This window comes from Taudactylus pleione, unplaced genomic scaffold (genome assembly GCF_031769625.1).
Source record: "Taudactylus pleione unplaced genomic scaffold, aTauple2 ptg000086l, whole genome shotgun sequence".
NCBI classification, from domain to species: Eukaryota; Metazoa; Chordata; class Amphibia; order Anura; family Myobatrachidae; genus Taudactylus; species Taudactylus pleione.
This window is the reverse complement of record NW_028284488.1, coordinates 28,560,281-28,574,345: the sequence shown is the minus strand read 5'-3', so window position 1 is coordinate 28,574,345 and position 14,065 is coordinate 28,560,281.

Sequence of the window (14,065 nt, the reverse complement as noted above, 5' to 3'; positions counted from 1 at the left end):
GTTTAAGCTAAAGGCCCCCATAAATGGTGCAATATGCATTGTGATGCAACCCCCCGATGTCCGGCATATTGGATGGTCCCCACACACGCTGCAATCGGGTTGCTGACCGCACCTTGCGATGCAATCCGACGTCCGACATATTGGATGGTCCCCACACACAATGCAATTGGGCTTCTGACATCCCCACATGCCAGAACCCCCATCCCCCACCCGCATAGTGCTGCATGGGATTGTACATCGCATCCCCAGATCAACTGAACTTGCAGTAAGATCTGGGGGTGCGATGTACGACCCCACGAGAGCACGCTCTGGCCAATATCATACCCACACATGCTACGATATAGCAGCGATTTCAAACCAATCATTCGGGTCGGCTGCTATATCGCACCGTGTATGGACACCTTAAGAGTGCCACACCTCTGCTCTGTACAGAGAGAGAAAGAGATAATGTTTATATATAGAGTAATTATATACCTCTCTCTCTCTCTCTATATATATATATATATATATATATATTAGGGGTGAGCGGGTTCGGATTTCCAAAATCCGAACCCCCCCGAGCCCCCCCCGATCCGAGTCCGATCCGAGTCAGGCTCGACTTTTCCCGCCTGACTCGGATTCTGAAATCAAGGCAAAACGTCATCATCCCACCTTCCGAGTCTCGCGGGTTTTGGATCCTATATGAGGTACCCGCATCGGCGCCATTTTCTCACTCGGCTGTGGACAGTGAAGAGGGAGGGTGGGAGTTAGGGCTGGCTGGGCTGTGTAGTGTAGTGTAGTGTAGTGCAGAGTAGTGTTGTGCTGTGCTGTGCTGCGCTGTGCTGCTGTTGTCCATAGGGGCTATGTCCACTACTTCAAAGTCCATAGGGGCGGGCTGTGTTGTGCTGTGCTGCTGTTGTTAATAGGGGCTGTGTCCACTACTTCAAAGTCCATAGGGGCTGGCTGGACTGTGTTGTGCAGTCAGTTGTCCATAAGTGCTGTGTCCACTCCAAAGTCCTGTGCAGTGTCCCAGTCCTAAAGGGGTGCTGTAGTGTTGTCCAGGGGGTGCTCTGTTCGTCAGGGGTGCTAGCCCCAAGTGCTAAAAAAAAATATTTTTTCTGTGTTTGTGAATTGTGTGCGCAGTAGCCGCACGTGCATCAACAAAGTAGTGCCAAGCGTGCGCCTGTGTCATAAGTAAAGGGCCGGCTAGCTTGACCGTTAAAGGGTGCTGTAACCCCCAAAGTACACTCCAAACCAAATAAAAAAAATGTTTCTGTGTTTGTGAATTGTGTGCGCAGTAGCCGCACGTGCATCAACAAAGTAGTGCCAAGCGTGCGCCTGTGTCATAAGTAAAGGGCCGGCTGGCTTGACCGTTAAAGGGTGCTGTAACCCCCAAAGTACACTCCAAACCAAATAAAAAAATTTTTTCTGTGTTTGTGAATTGTGTGCGCAGTAGCCGCACGTGCATCATCAAAGTAGTGCCAAGCGTGCGCCTGTGTCATAAGTAAAGGGCCGGCTGGCTTGACCGTTAAAGGGTGCTGTAACCCCCAAAGTACACTCTAAACCAAATAAAAAATTTTTTTCTGTGTTTGTGAATTGTGTGCGCAGTAGCCGCACGTGCATCATCAAAGTAGTGCCAAGCGTGCGCCTGTGTCATAAGTAAAGGGCCGGCTGTCTTGACCATTAAAGGGTGCTGTAACCCCCAAAGTACACTCCAAATCAAATAAAAAAATATTTTCTGTATTTGTGAATTGTGTGCGCAGTAGCTGCACGTGCATCAACAAAGTAGTGCCAAGCGTGCGTCTGTGTCATAAGTAAAGGGCCGGCTGGCTTGACCATTAAAGGGTGCTGTAACCCCCAAAGTACACTCCAAACCAAATAAAAAATTTTTTCTGTGTTTGTGAATTGTGTGCACAGTAGCCGCACGTGCATCAACAAAGTAGTGCCAAGCGTGCGCCTGTGTAATAAGTAAAGGGCCGGCTGGCTTGACCGTTAAAGGGTGCTGTAACCCCCAAAGTACACTCCAAACCAAATAAAAAATTTTTTTCTGTGTTTGTGAATTGTGTGCGCTGTAGCCGCACGTGCATCAACAAAGTAGTGCCAAGCGTGCGCCTGTGTCATAAGTAAAGGGCCGGCTGTCTTGACCATTAAAGGGTGCTGTAACCCCCAAAGTACACTCCAAATCAAATAAAAAAATATTTTCTGTATTTGTGAATTGTGTGCGCAGTAGCTGCACGTGCATCAACAAAGTAGTGCCAAGCGTGCGCCTGTGTCATAAGTAAAGGGCCGGCTGGCTTGACCTTTAAAGGGTGCTGTAACCCCCAAAGTACACTCCAAACCAAATTAAAAAAAATTTCTGTGTTTGTGAATTGTGTGCGCAGTAGCCGCACGTGCATCAACAAAGTAGTGCCAAGCGTGCGCCTGTGTAATAAGTAAAGGGCCGGCTGGCTTGACCGTTAAAGGGTGCTGTAACCCCCAAAGTACACTCCAAACCAAATAAAAAATTTTTTTCTGTGTTTGTGAATTGTGTGCGCTGTAGCCGCACGTGCATCAACAAAGTAGTGCCAAGCGTGCGCCTGTGTCATAAGTAAAGAGCCACCAGGCTTGACCATTAAAGGGTGCTGTAACCCCCAAAGTACACTCCAGTCCAAACCAAATAAAAAAATATTTTCTGTGTTTGTGAATTGTGTGCACAGTAGCCGCACGTGCATCAACAAAGTAGTGCCAAGCGTGCGCCTGTGTCATAAGTAAAGGGCCGGCTGGCTTGACCGTTAAAAGGTGCTGTAACCCCCAAAGTACACTCCAAACCAAATAAAAAAATATTTTCTCTGTTTGTGAATTGTGTGCGCAGTAGCCGCATGTGCATCAAAAAAGTAGTGCTAAGCGTGCGCCTGTGTCATAAGTAAAGGGCCGGCTGGCTTGACCGTTAAAGGGTGCTGTAACCCCCAAAGTACACTCCAAACCAAATAAAAAAATGTTTTCTGTGTTTGTGAATTGTGTGCGCAGTAGCCGCACGTGCATCATCAAAGTAGTGCCAAGCGTGCGCCTGTGTCATAAGTAAAGGGCCGGCTGGCTTGACCGTTAAAGGGTGCTGTAACCCCCAAAGTACACTCCAAACCAAATAAAAAAAAAATTTCTGTGTTTGTGAATTGTGTGCGCTGTAGCCGCACGTGCATCAACAAAGTCGTGCCAAGCGTGCGCCTGTGTCATAAGTAAAGGGCCGGCTGTCTTGACCGTTAAAGGGTGCTGTAACCCCCAAAGTACACTCCAAACCAAATAAAAAAATATTTTCTGTATTTGTGAATTGTGTGCGCAGTAGCCGCACGTGCATCAACAAAGTAGTGCCAAGCGTGCGCCTGTGTCATAAGTAAAGGGCCGGCTGGCTTGACCGTTAAAGGGTGCTGTAACCCCCAAAGTACACTCCAAACCAAATAAATAAAAAATTTCTGTGTTTGTGAATTGTGTGCGCAGTAGCCGCACGTGCATCAACAAAGTAGTGCCAAGCGTGCGCCTGTGTCATAAGTAAAGGGCCGCCTGGCTTGACCGTTAAAGGGTGCTGTAACCCCCAAAGTACACTCCAGTCCAAACCAAATAAAAAAATATTTTCTGTGTTTGTGAATTGTGTGCGCAGTAGCCGCACGTGCATCAACAAAGTAGTGCCAAGCGTGCGCCTGTGTCCCATAAGTAAAGGGCCGGCTGGCTCATTTCTTAAAGGGTTGTGTAACCCACAAAGTGCACTAGTCTCCAACAAAAATAAAAAATTATTTTCTGTGTTTGTGTGCGCCTTAGCCGCACGTATATATCAATATAACATAAATGGAGGACCAAACTTTCTCCGATAAAAATAAAATAGGGAAAGATCAAGAACCACTTCCTCCTAGTGCTGAAGCTGCTGCCACTAGTCATGACATAGACGATAACATGCCATCAACGTCGTCTGCCAAGGCCGATGCCCAATGTCATAGTAGAGGGCACATACAATCCCAAATGACAAAGTTCAGGAAAATGACCTTGAAAAAAACATTTAAATCATCTGAAGAGAAACGTAAACTTGCCAATAAGCCATTTACGACACGGAGTGGCAAGGAACGGCTAAGGTCTTTCCCTATGTTCATGACTAGTGGTTCAGCTTCACATGACGATGGAAGCCCTCCTCCCGCTAAAACAATCAAACGAGTTAAGCTGGCAAAAGCACAGCGAAGAACTGTGCATTCTAAGAAGATATCACAAATCCCCAAGGAGAGTCCAAGTGTGGTGGCGGTTGCGAAGCCTGACCTTCCCAGCACCGGACGGGAAGAGGTGGCTCTTTCCACCATTTGCACGCCCCCTGCAAGTGCTGAAAGGAGCACCCACAGTCCACTTGCTGATATGCAAATTGAAGATGTCACTGTTGAAGTACAACAGGATGAGGATACTGGTGTAGCTGGCACTGAGGAGGAAGTTGGCGAGGAGGATTCTGATGGTGATGTGGTTTGTTTAAATCAGGCTCCGGGGGAGACAGTTGTTGTCCGTGGGATGAAAAAGCCCATCACGGTCATGCCTGGGCAGAAGACCAAACATTCCACCTCTTTGGTCTGGCAATATTTCTATCCAAATCCGGACAACAACTGTCTTGCCATATGTACCATATGTAAAGGTGAAATAAGTAGGGTAGGGACGTTAACCACCTAGGAACATCCTCCCTTATACGGCACCTGCAGCGCGTTCATAAAAAGTTACTGTCAAGTTCAGAAACTTTGGCTCAGACCGTAAGCAGTCCAGGGTCACCTAAATCCCTTTTTCCTGTTTTATCCAAGGAATCGGTGGATGAGGAGGATGAGGACGACATCTTGCCTCCGTAGAACCAGTTTGTGCAGGGACACATTAATTGCCAGCTTGTTTTGTGGGGGCCCAAACGAACCAATCATTTCAGCCACAGTCATGTGGCAGACCCTGGCGCTGAAATGATTGGTTTGTTAAGTGTGCATGTCCTATTTATACAACATAAGGGTGGGAGGACCCAAGGACAATTCCATCTTGCACCTCTTTTTTTTCTTTGCAGTATGTACTGTTTGGGACCTAGTTTTTCAAACTGCCATCCTGTCTGCCACTGCAGTGTCACTCCTAGATGGGCCACGTGTTTGTGCCGCCCACTCGTGTCGCTTAGCATAGTCATCCAGCTACCTCGGTGCAACCTTTTGGCCATAAAAACAATATTGTGAGGTGTGAGGTGTTCAGAATAGACTGGAAATGAGTGGAAATGAAGGTTATTGAGGTTAATAATAGCATAGGAGCAGAAAAACCCACAAATTCTGTGATTTTAGCTGTTTTTATGCTTTTTTAAAAAAAAATACAGATCCAAAACACAAAACCCAGAACCCAAAACACGGAAGGGTGGTTTTGGCAAAACCAATCCAGATCCAAAACATGAAGAAAGATCCAGATCCAAAACCAAAACACAAAACACGAAAAGTGGTCGGTGCACACCCCTAATATATATATATATATAAACGGTCAGTATGCAGAGCCACGGTATGTGGCAGAACACAGTGCGTCATTCCAGGATTTGGTACAAAGTAATATTACTGTTTCAATGTTTCAAAGCCCCTGCGGCCCCTTCGTCAGGAATACAAAAGTGTGAGCACCCATGCCATTGTCATAATTTAGGAGTATTGAGTGCCGGACCGAGTGGATTGTGTGTGTGTGTGTGTGTGTATATATATATATATATATATATATATATATATATAGATATATGCCAACCACTTGATATCTGGTTTATCCCATATTTCAGAAGCCATTGTCTGTGGCTGTGGTGTCCTCTGTATTTTGTGGTGTTGGAGTTCTCTGTATTATATGGCACTCACTGCAATGGTTTCTTTTGTAAAGTGTATCATGATGCCCTGTATCGGAATCAGTATGTATGTCCACCGGACGTGAGCCCGGCGGCTCAAATCCCGATGCTAGCAGCCCGATGGGTGAAGATCCCGACAGCGCAGGTAAGTATACTATCTCTACCCCTCTCCCCCCCAACCCTCCCTTAGGGGTGTCTAACCCTAACCTCTCTCCCAGTGCCTAAACCTAACCCTCCTCCCCGCACCCTAACCCTAACCTCCCCCCTAGTGCCTAAACCTAACCCTCCCTTCCCCTAGCCTAACCCTAACCTTCCCCAGGGGGGTCCCAAAACCTAACCCCCATCCCCAGCTACGTGTATACTTACCCCCGGCAGAGAACGATCGGTCCAGTGTCCTCTCTGCATAATTCAATGCCTATGTTAATTCCCTTGCCGGGATTACAGTGATGTGGTTGAGACATCCCCCTGTATTATATGGCACATACTGCGGTGCTCTCTGTATAATATGACGTCACTGTAATGATCTCTGTATTATCTGTTGCTCACTGAGACGGTCTCTGTTTCATATGGCACTCACTGCAATGTTCTCTGTATTATATGGCACTCACTGCAATGTTCTCTGTATTATATGGCACTCACTGCAATGTTCTCTGTTTCATATGGCACTCACTGCAATGTTCTCTGTATTATATGGCACTCACTGCAATGTTTTCTGTATTATATGGCACTCACTGCAATGTTCTCTGTATTATATGGCACTCACGGCAATGTTCACTGTATTATATGGCACTCACTGCAATGTTCTCTGTATTATATGGCACTCACTGCAATGCTCTTTTTGTTATTTTCTGGTCACTGCTATGTTCTTTGTAGTGGTCACTTGAATGCTTGGTGTATTATGGCAGGCACCGATGCTCTGTATTGTATGGCAGTCACGATCTTATATGTCAGACACAGTAATGCTCTTTGTAATATATGGCAGTCACGACAATGTTTTCTACATTTTATGTTGGTCACTGCAATGCTCTCTATATTATATGGCAGTCACTGTGATGTTCTCTGTACTATATGGCAGTCACTGCAATATTCTCTGTATTATATGTCGGTAACTGAGATGTTCTCTGTATTATCTGTGGCCACTGCAATTCTCTCTATATTATATGGCAGTCACTGCAATGTTCTCTGCATTGTCTATCTAACTATATATATATATATATATATATATATATATATTCTCTGTATATTTACACACACCGATGTAGAGGAATCCTTATGGATATCTAATAAAATAGATCATATAACTGCTACTGCAGATAAGGATGTAATTGATTTAAGTTTCTTGCCAGTGTGAGGATGCACAAATTCGCCCTATGTCAGAGTTAACCCTTACTGTCCTGGTCCAGTATTGCCATTGTTTTTTTTTTTATTAAAAGGCAACACCTAAGAAGGTGGATCATTTATTATTTTACTACAGTGGTTACGGATGTGGGATGAAAGTGTATATAAATATGGCAATTTGCAGTGAACAATTTTAAGATTTTTTTGTTCTTTTCTAATTAATCTAAACTATTCTAGGGGGCTAAGAAACAGCATACCATACAGTTTTCACCATTTTACAAAAAAACCTCCATCAATTTATTTTAGTAGCTCCAGTATAAAGTGGTTCAGGACAGGTGCCAATGCTGGTCATACCTGCAGCGGCACACAATAGACCCTTCATGAAGTTCAGCTCCAGGCCCATGCAGACCTTAATCTGGCACTGCATATAAATGTATCTGACATTCCTTCTGCTTCTCCTCTAAACAAAATTAAATTTTTGCGACTTTGAAAGCCGGCTCAGATATGAGATGCATTATGATGTTTGCATATCTACAGTAGGGAACTCATTAACCACGGACACTGCCATTTTTTTTTTCACAGGTCAGTAGAGATAGTTAAAAGAAGCAAAACACAGACTAGCACTAGCGGAGAGAAACAGGGGGCTTTGCCGATGAGAGGCTCTTATGTAGATGCTGAGGCAATAAACTACCTCTTCAAACAACACCACATTTTCATCCCTCAATTTTGACTGCTATCCATTTTCCCAAAGTTATAATAGCTTGAAGGCATGGTATGCGCAGGTGTTGATATTGCAGTTATATAGGCACACACCAGCAAATGACTTAAACTATGAACAGCCCAATTACTTAACCAGTGGTGTTGGTTTATTGAAGGATAGCAAGTACAGCCTTACTCACTGTTATATGCACACTGATAATGGAGTGGAACTTGAGCGAAGCAGGGTTCCATACAGCTCATCAGCCAGTGAGTGTATGCTGCAAACTGGTATCGGTATTATCCGGGTCTCTAATAGTAGCTAAGTAGGAGACTTCTTTCTTCCACCACGTGACTCTACACAGTGAAAACAAGATTGCCACTGCACATGCTCGGTAGTGAGCTCTTCTGCCATTTCCCTGAAGAATAGGAAGGATGCAGGTTGCACAGTAGTGCACTCCTCTTTCAACAATCAGAAGCTTCCTGTTGTGAGTCAGAGGCATAAGGATGTATATTTTGGTCGGGAATAGCTGGTGGGGAAATACCCAGCTTAGTAACGGAACAGTACAGGAAAGTTTCTCCAGCTTATTGGCATCAGTGTCATGCAAGTTTCTTTTCATCATTGCAGGGTACTATTGAAGATCTAGGAGGTCCCGGAGGGAAAGGGGAATGCAGAGTGAGTTTAGTAAAGAACAACAGGTGTGTCCAGGAAAACACAGAAAGCCCTTATATTATGTAAGTAGAAATATAAGGCTAGAATAGATACAGTAGACACTGATGAGCTGTACTGGGAAGTCCAGGCTTTGGTAAGAATTCATCATTGTCAATACTAATAAGCTCACCTGCGCCAAGAGGGCGTTTTGAGTTATAAGCCTTTACCGTGCCAGTTAACAAAAAAATTTAGGAACAAAACTTTGTGTCCTCACAGTTGTCTCCAAATTGATATGCTAATTCATGTGATTGCTAGTGCAAAGAGAAGCACACATGTACAGAAAGAGGGGAATGTGGCCCTGATTCAGAGCCGGACGCTCCGACAGAGCGCTCGCTTTGAAACAGGGCCGGTCTTTTTTTTTTTTAGAATAGAATCCTGGCCACTCGCATAGCTGTCGGTGACCACCCACAGCTATAGCGATTAGCCAGGTAGATGGTTGTGATGGTCAAGACCATCGCAACCATCAGGCTTGCGACGAGACCCTTGTGGTAGGGTCTCGTTGCCGCAAGCCTCAGAGCGATTTCGGCTCTAACAGAGCCGGAATCTCTCCATTGACATCACTTGTGATGTCAGTGGGGCCGGCCCCAAACGGTAGGCGTTCACATGGGAACACCTCCGTTTGGGCAGCCACCCCCTTGGCGCGCCTACCAAAGGGGGCGTGCTGTCACTCAACATCGACAGCACACCCCTTTGGTGTGAGACCCGGAGCAACGCATTGCCCGTCGCTATCCGGGTCTCGCGCATGCGCACGACGGAGCCGGCTCCATCATGCACATGCGCTCTGGGCCACCATCGACCCAGTTGCGTGCACTCAGCGCTTGCGACCGGGTCTGAATCAGGCCCTGAATCTTTAATCTAGCTTGTTGTTAAAATATTGTTATATTATTATTACTATTATGCAATTACAGATATCAATAATGTCATAAAATAAAATAAGCCTGGATAAATATGTGCCAAAACATTATTTCCATAGAATTTTTGACAAGTAAAATAGATAATGTTATTTTAGGAAAAAGCCACAGGAAATGAGCTATGGCACTTCTGTGGCTTCAGACTGCACAATATACGTCAATACAAGAGTACAGAACAGATGTATGTTTTAAAACAAATTTAAATTAGACAGTGACATAAATGCAAATTGGGGGATTTTTCCTAGGATGAAACAGCCTATTCCAGCTCATATCCTGTTTTAACTTACATCAGTACACATCAATATTATGAAATCCAAATAACAATTAAGTAAATTTTCTCGAGCATATTCATTGGTAGAGAAGCACCCAAAGGACCTCTGAAACAGGTAATAGAAACATGTCTAGGTTAGGGGCAAACAGGTTACGCTTACTCATAACAAGGCCAACAATATTTTACAGAACACATTCAGAAAAGTACCCTTGATAACTCATCGATTTCATTAAAAATGTGCCTCTTGTTTTGGAATGTGGCCATAATACTTATGAGAATATCCCTTTATGTGTACTTTGTAAAGGGGACAATACAAGAATCTCAAAAGAATACTGTGTTACCTACTTCACTTAAACATAACACTTTCAGTAACCCTAGAAAATACAGGGTTTTAAAAGTCAAGCTGTATCCAAATATTTCAACATCCACCAAAACTCCAACCATGACGATATGTCATTTAAATCTATCAAGCAAGTCACGATATGAGAAAGAGGAGGAAATCTAATAAACCAACTCAAAAATAGAAATCTACTGAATATTCCAACCACAAACTCTGGGCCTGAATCAGAGATGTACGCTCACCTGAGGACGAATGAACATCTCTCATGGTTAGGGAACTGCACCTGCGCAGGACCCGTTCTACGCACCATGCTGCGGCATTTTGGGGGCGGAGCGAGGGCCTGGTTTCCGGGAGGGACGAGGCCAGGGTCTGCGTCAGGGGATGCAGATTCCTGGCCTCCTACGTGACCGGGCACCAGCTCCCACAGCCTGACCGAAGCAGCAACCATCGGTCATGACGGTGATCCCAGCCTGCGACGTCGGTCGCAGTACTGGAATTGCAAATGCAGCAAGGAGGTGTCTGACACTTCCTTCTTGCATTTGCATCTGAGATGGATGGATTTGCAAAGTCACAGTGTACGGCTCTGCAAATAGGTCCATCTCTGAATCAGGCCCTCTAGCTCCCCTTGATTTTAACAAAGAATATGAAATAGCACCTTTTCTTTGAACCCGAGACTATTCTCTGCCCAGATTAAAGTTTAACCTCTTTCTTTTTGATTTTATTTTTTTTCTGACATACTTTGTCCAAATCTAACTAGTATTTTTTAATTAACTCCATATTCACTTGTTTAATAGCTGGAATTTTAAAAAATTATTTTTAAAATAATGGTATATATTTTAGATATTATTGTTATAATAACAGGGGAGTAGCGATGGTGGTTCCAGTGGTACCAGATTGTCTGCCCTCCGGCCCTCCCTCCTCTGTGATTGTCTTCTGTCACCTCCCCTTTCCTGCCAGATTTATTACTTTCACTTCTCATCTCTTTAATTCCCTCCCCTCTCTGCCCTGTGATCGGCTCTTTGCCCCTGTCCACTCGTTTCTTATTGGCTTCTGTCACGACCCTCTCTCTGAATTACTCTTTGCCCCTCCCCTTTCTTATTGGCTTCTGTCACTACCCGTCTCCTCTACTTTTCTTATTGGCCTCTGTCACCTCCCCTCTCTGATCGGCACTTTCCTCTCTCCTCTCCTCTTTGATCCCCTCCCTCCTTCTCTCCTCATTCTGTGCTTCAATGGACTTAAAAGTCACACATCTGAGGTAAACTCCTAAACTTCAATTACAAGGTATGAGTTTAAAAAAAGTCACTACTTTGCTATTTAAAGAAAAGAGGTGTTCCCAGGCATGATCACACGGTGTTATTTAAAAGGTCTTTTAAAAAATATTAGGAGACCTGGAATAATATTTATGGTGGTAGCCAGAACATGGTTAGTAGTACTCACATTAATATAGGTGCAATATACATTTGCAATGAAGGAGCATAGCTGAGAAGGGAGCTTCAATAGGTGTTCCCACTCCAGTGAAAGCTGTTTGGGGCAGTAATTGCTGTGGAATCTCACTCTAGCACATGCATTATGTCAATTTAAGTTCAATTATCAGAATATATAATACAATCTCCTCTATTGACTAATAACAATGAATTAAAGGAGACAAAAGTCCGATCCTAGGTGCTATACATAAATAAAGCAGTGTCATAGGAGCTACCCCTTAATGTCAGATAGTGCATCACCGAAGCATTCTATTCCCCCAATGGGACCTCAATGCCCAGCGTGATACTGCCACTGTTTGCTGTTCTTCTCTTCACTTCAGTATTCCCCCGCAGGCTGGCCATACCCCACTGGCACAGTTCAATACAGGGAAGGATGGGGGGGGGTGCTATGACATGCACTTTCTCCGGGCACCATGGTTCCATGCGACTCCTCTGTATACTAATATATAAATTATTGTTTTAATGATATTTTATTGCCTCTCTATTTTTGATCGATGAAATCACAAATATTTTTATAATATGATATATTAATAGACTAGTTAGCAGCTCGTCAAAATGACAGGACATTGTCGCGCCTGCAAAAAGTTCCATTTGAGCGCTGAAAGGGGTCACTTTTCTTTTATCACACTTGAATTCCACTCATAGAGGTGAGGAGCAGCATTAGCCTTATATATATATATATATATATATATATATATATATATATAAAGAGGTATTTTACACTATTCTATTAACTGAGGCACAACTCTCAACATTACTAAGGTAATTAAATTCTACATAAACCAAACCCAAACAGACAAAGAAATTAGGAAAATGTAGTCAGTGGGAATAGTCAGGTTTGTTATAATGTTTTCCCAAAAAACTGTTTAATATTGGAGATTTTTAAGAAACGGCAAAATATAGAACCACTGAGAGCAAACTCCAAACAGCAAATGACTCGTACTTTGTTTTTGTAAACACTTGCAGCACACAAAAGAGTCATTTGCAAAAATGTTGGCGCCATCTAGTGGCTGCCGATGCACAGAAAACTTGAATTTCCCACATAGAGGTGAGGAGCAGCGTTAGCCTTTTATATACAGTATATAGATATCCTTTTACTTGTTCTCATTTGACTATGGCTGACTGCCAGGGGTGGATTGGGATGGAAAACCAGTCTGAGAAATTTCTGGTAGCTGCCCTAATGGGGGTGGGTCTGTTGAAGGGACGGGATTTGTGGAGGGAGGCGGGATATTCCATCCTCATAGGGCCTGATTCTGTGATTCTGAATTGGATGCAGTCACTGCCTTGATTGCATCTTTTGATACAGTTGCATCTGTGACTTATTGCTAATGCTGCTACAAAGCCCTTTATGCATCTGAATGTGCAAGGACTGAGACACCCACTGTAAATGTGTACAGAAGCTGCAATCATGATTTGTGCATCTTTATACTCCACCATAGGACGCACCATTGAAACTTGCACCAGCCCTATGCTAGGTGCAGAGTATCCATCTAAGTAAGGCCTCGAATATGAGCAACCACTTTTGACAACAGGCCTGTGTCACTCCCCTTCTATCTGCTAATCTCACTCATTCTAAAAACATTCAGAGGAGCAATATATTGAAAATAGCGATTACCAAAAACATTTTGTAACAATTCTGCCTAGCAATGATGGTAATTATCACACCACACATACTGAAGCATACTGTATAATGTATGGAAAATATATGGGGAGGGAGGAGGAGGAGGAGGAAGAGGAAGAGGAAGAGGGTGGAGGAAGAGGAAGAGGAGGAGGAGGAGACTCTCTAACATGATTGGGCACCATAGGTCACATGACTGTGACCTAGCTCTGGGACCAACTTCCCAGAGCTGTTTACATCATGCTGAAATTAATCATCCCCTATATATCTAGATATAGATATATTTCTATATATACAGTATAGGTATATAATATATCAATATATAAATATCTATATTAGCTCAGAAATTGCTTAAAAAGTAGGTCAACTGAAGTGTCCTGGAATTAGACCCTGTCACCAAAAAATCACCCGAAACATGGCCAATTGGCCCCTTGTTAGTGAAATAGCAAAGTATTTATTCTTGATAAAAAGTTTTTCAATGAGTAAAATTTGCTTACATCAAATAAAAATGTAGACAGGTAGCGCCTTTGTGGGTCCCAGCATTGGTGACTAGTGGAAGTGACATCACAGGATTGACATTTGCATTTCACAAGCGGTCCACCGGGTAAAGGCCAGAGAATGTGATGACGGATGTAAACATGCATCATAAGCGGATGCAATGTTCATAACCAGATAGAAGAATTCTAATAAGGACTTTAAAGAACTTGTGCATTTTCATTTTATCATTTTATCTTTGATTAATATACTGGCAGTTTTTTATTTTGTACAGTACTATAACTTGTGCACTATTTATGTTTGTTTTACTTTAGAAATTTATGTCTGTAAATAACAAGAAATTATGTCACAGGAAGTGACATCACAATTATACACAGAGGTATTTATT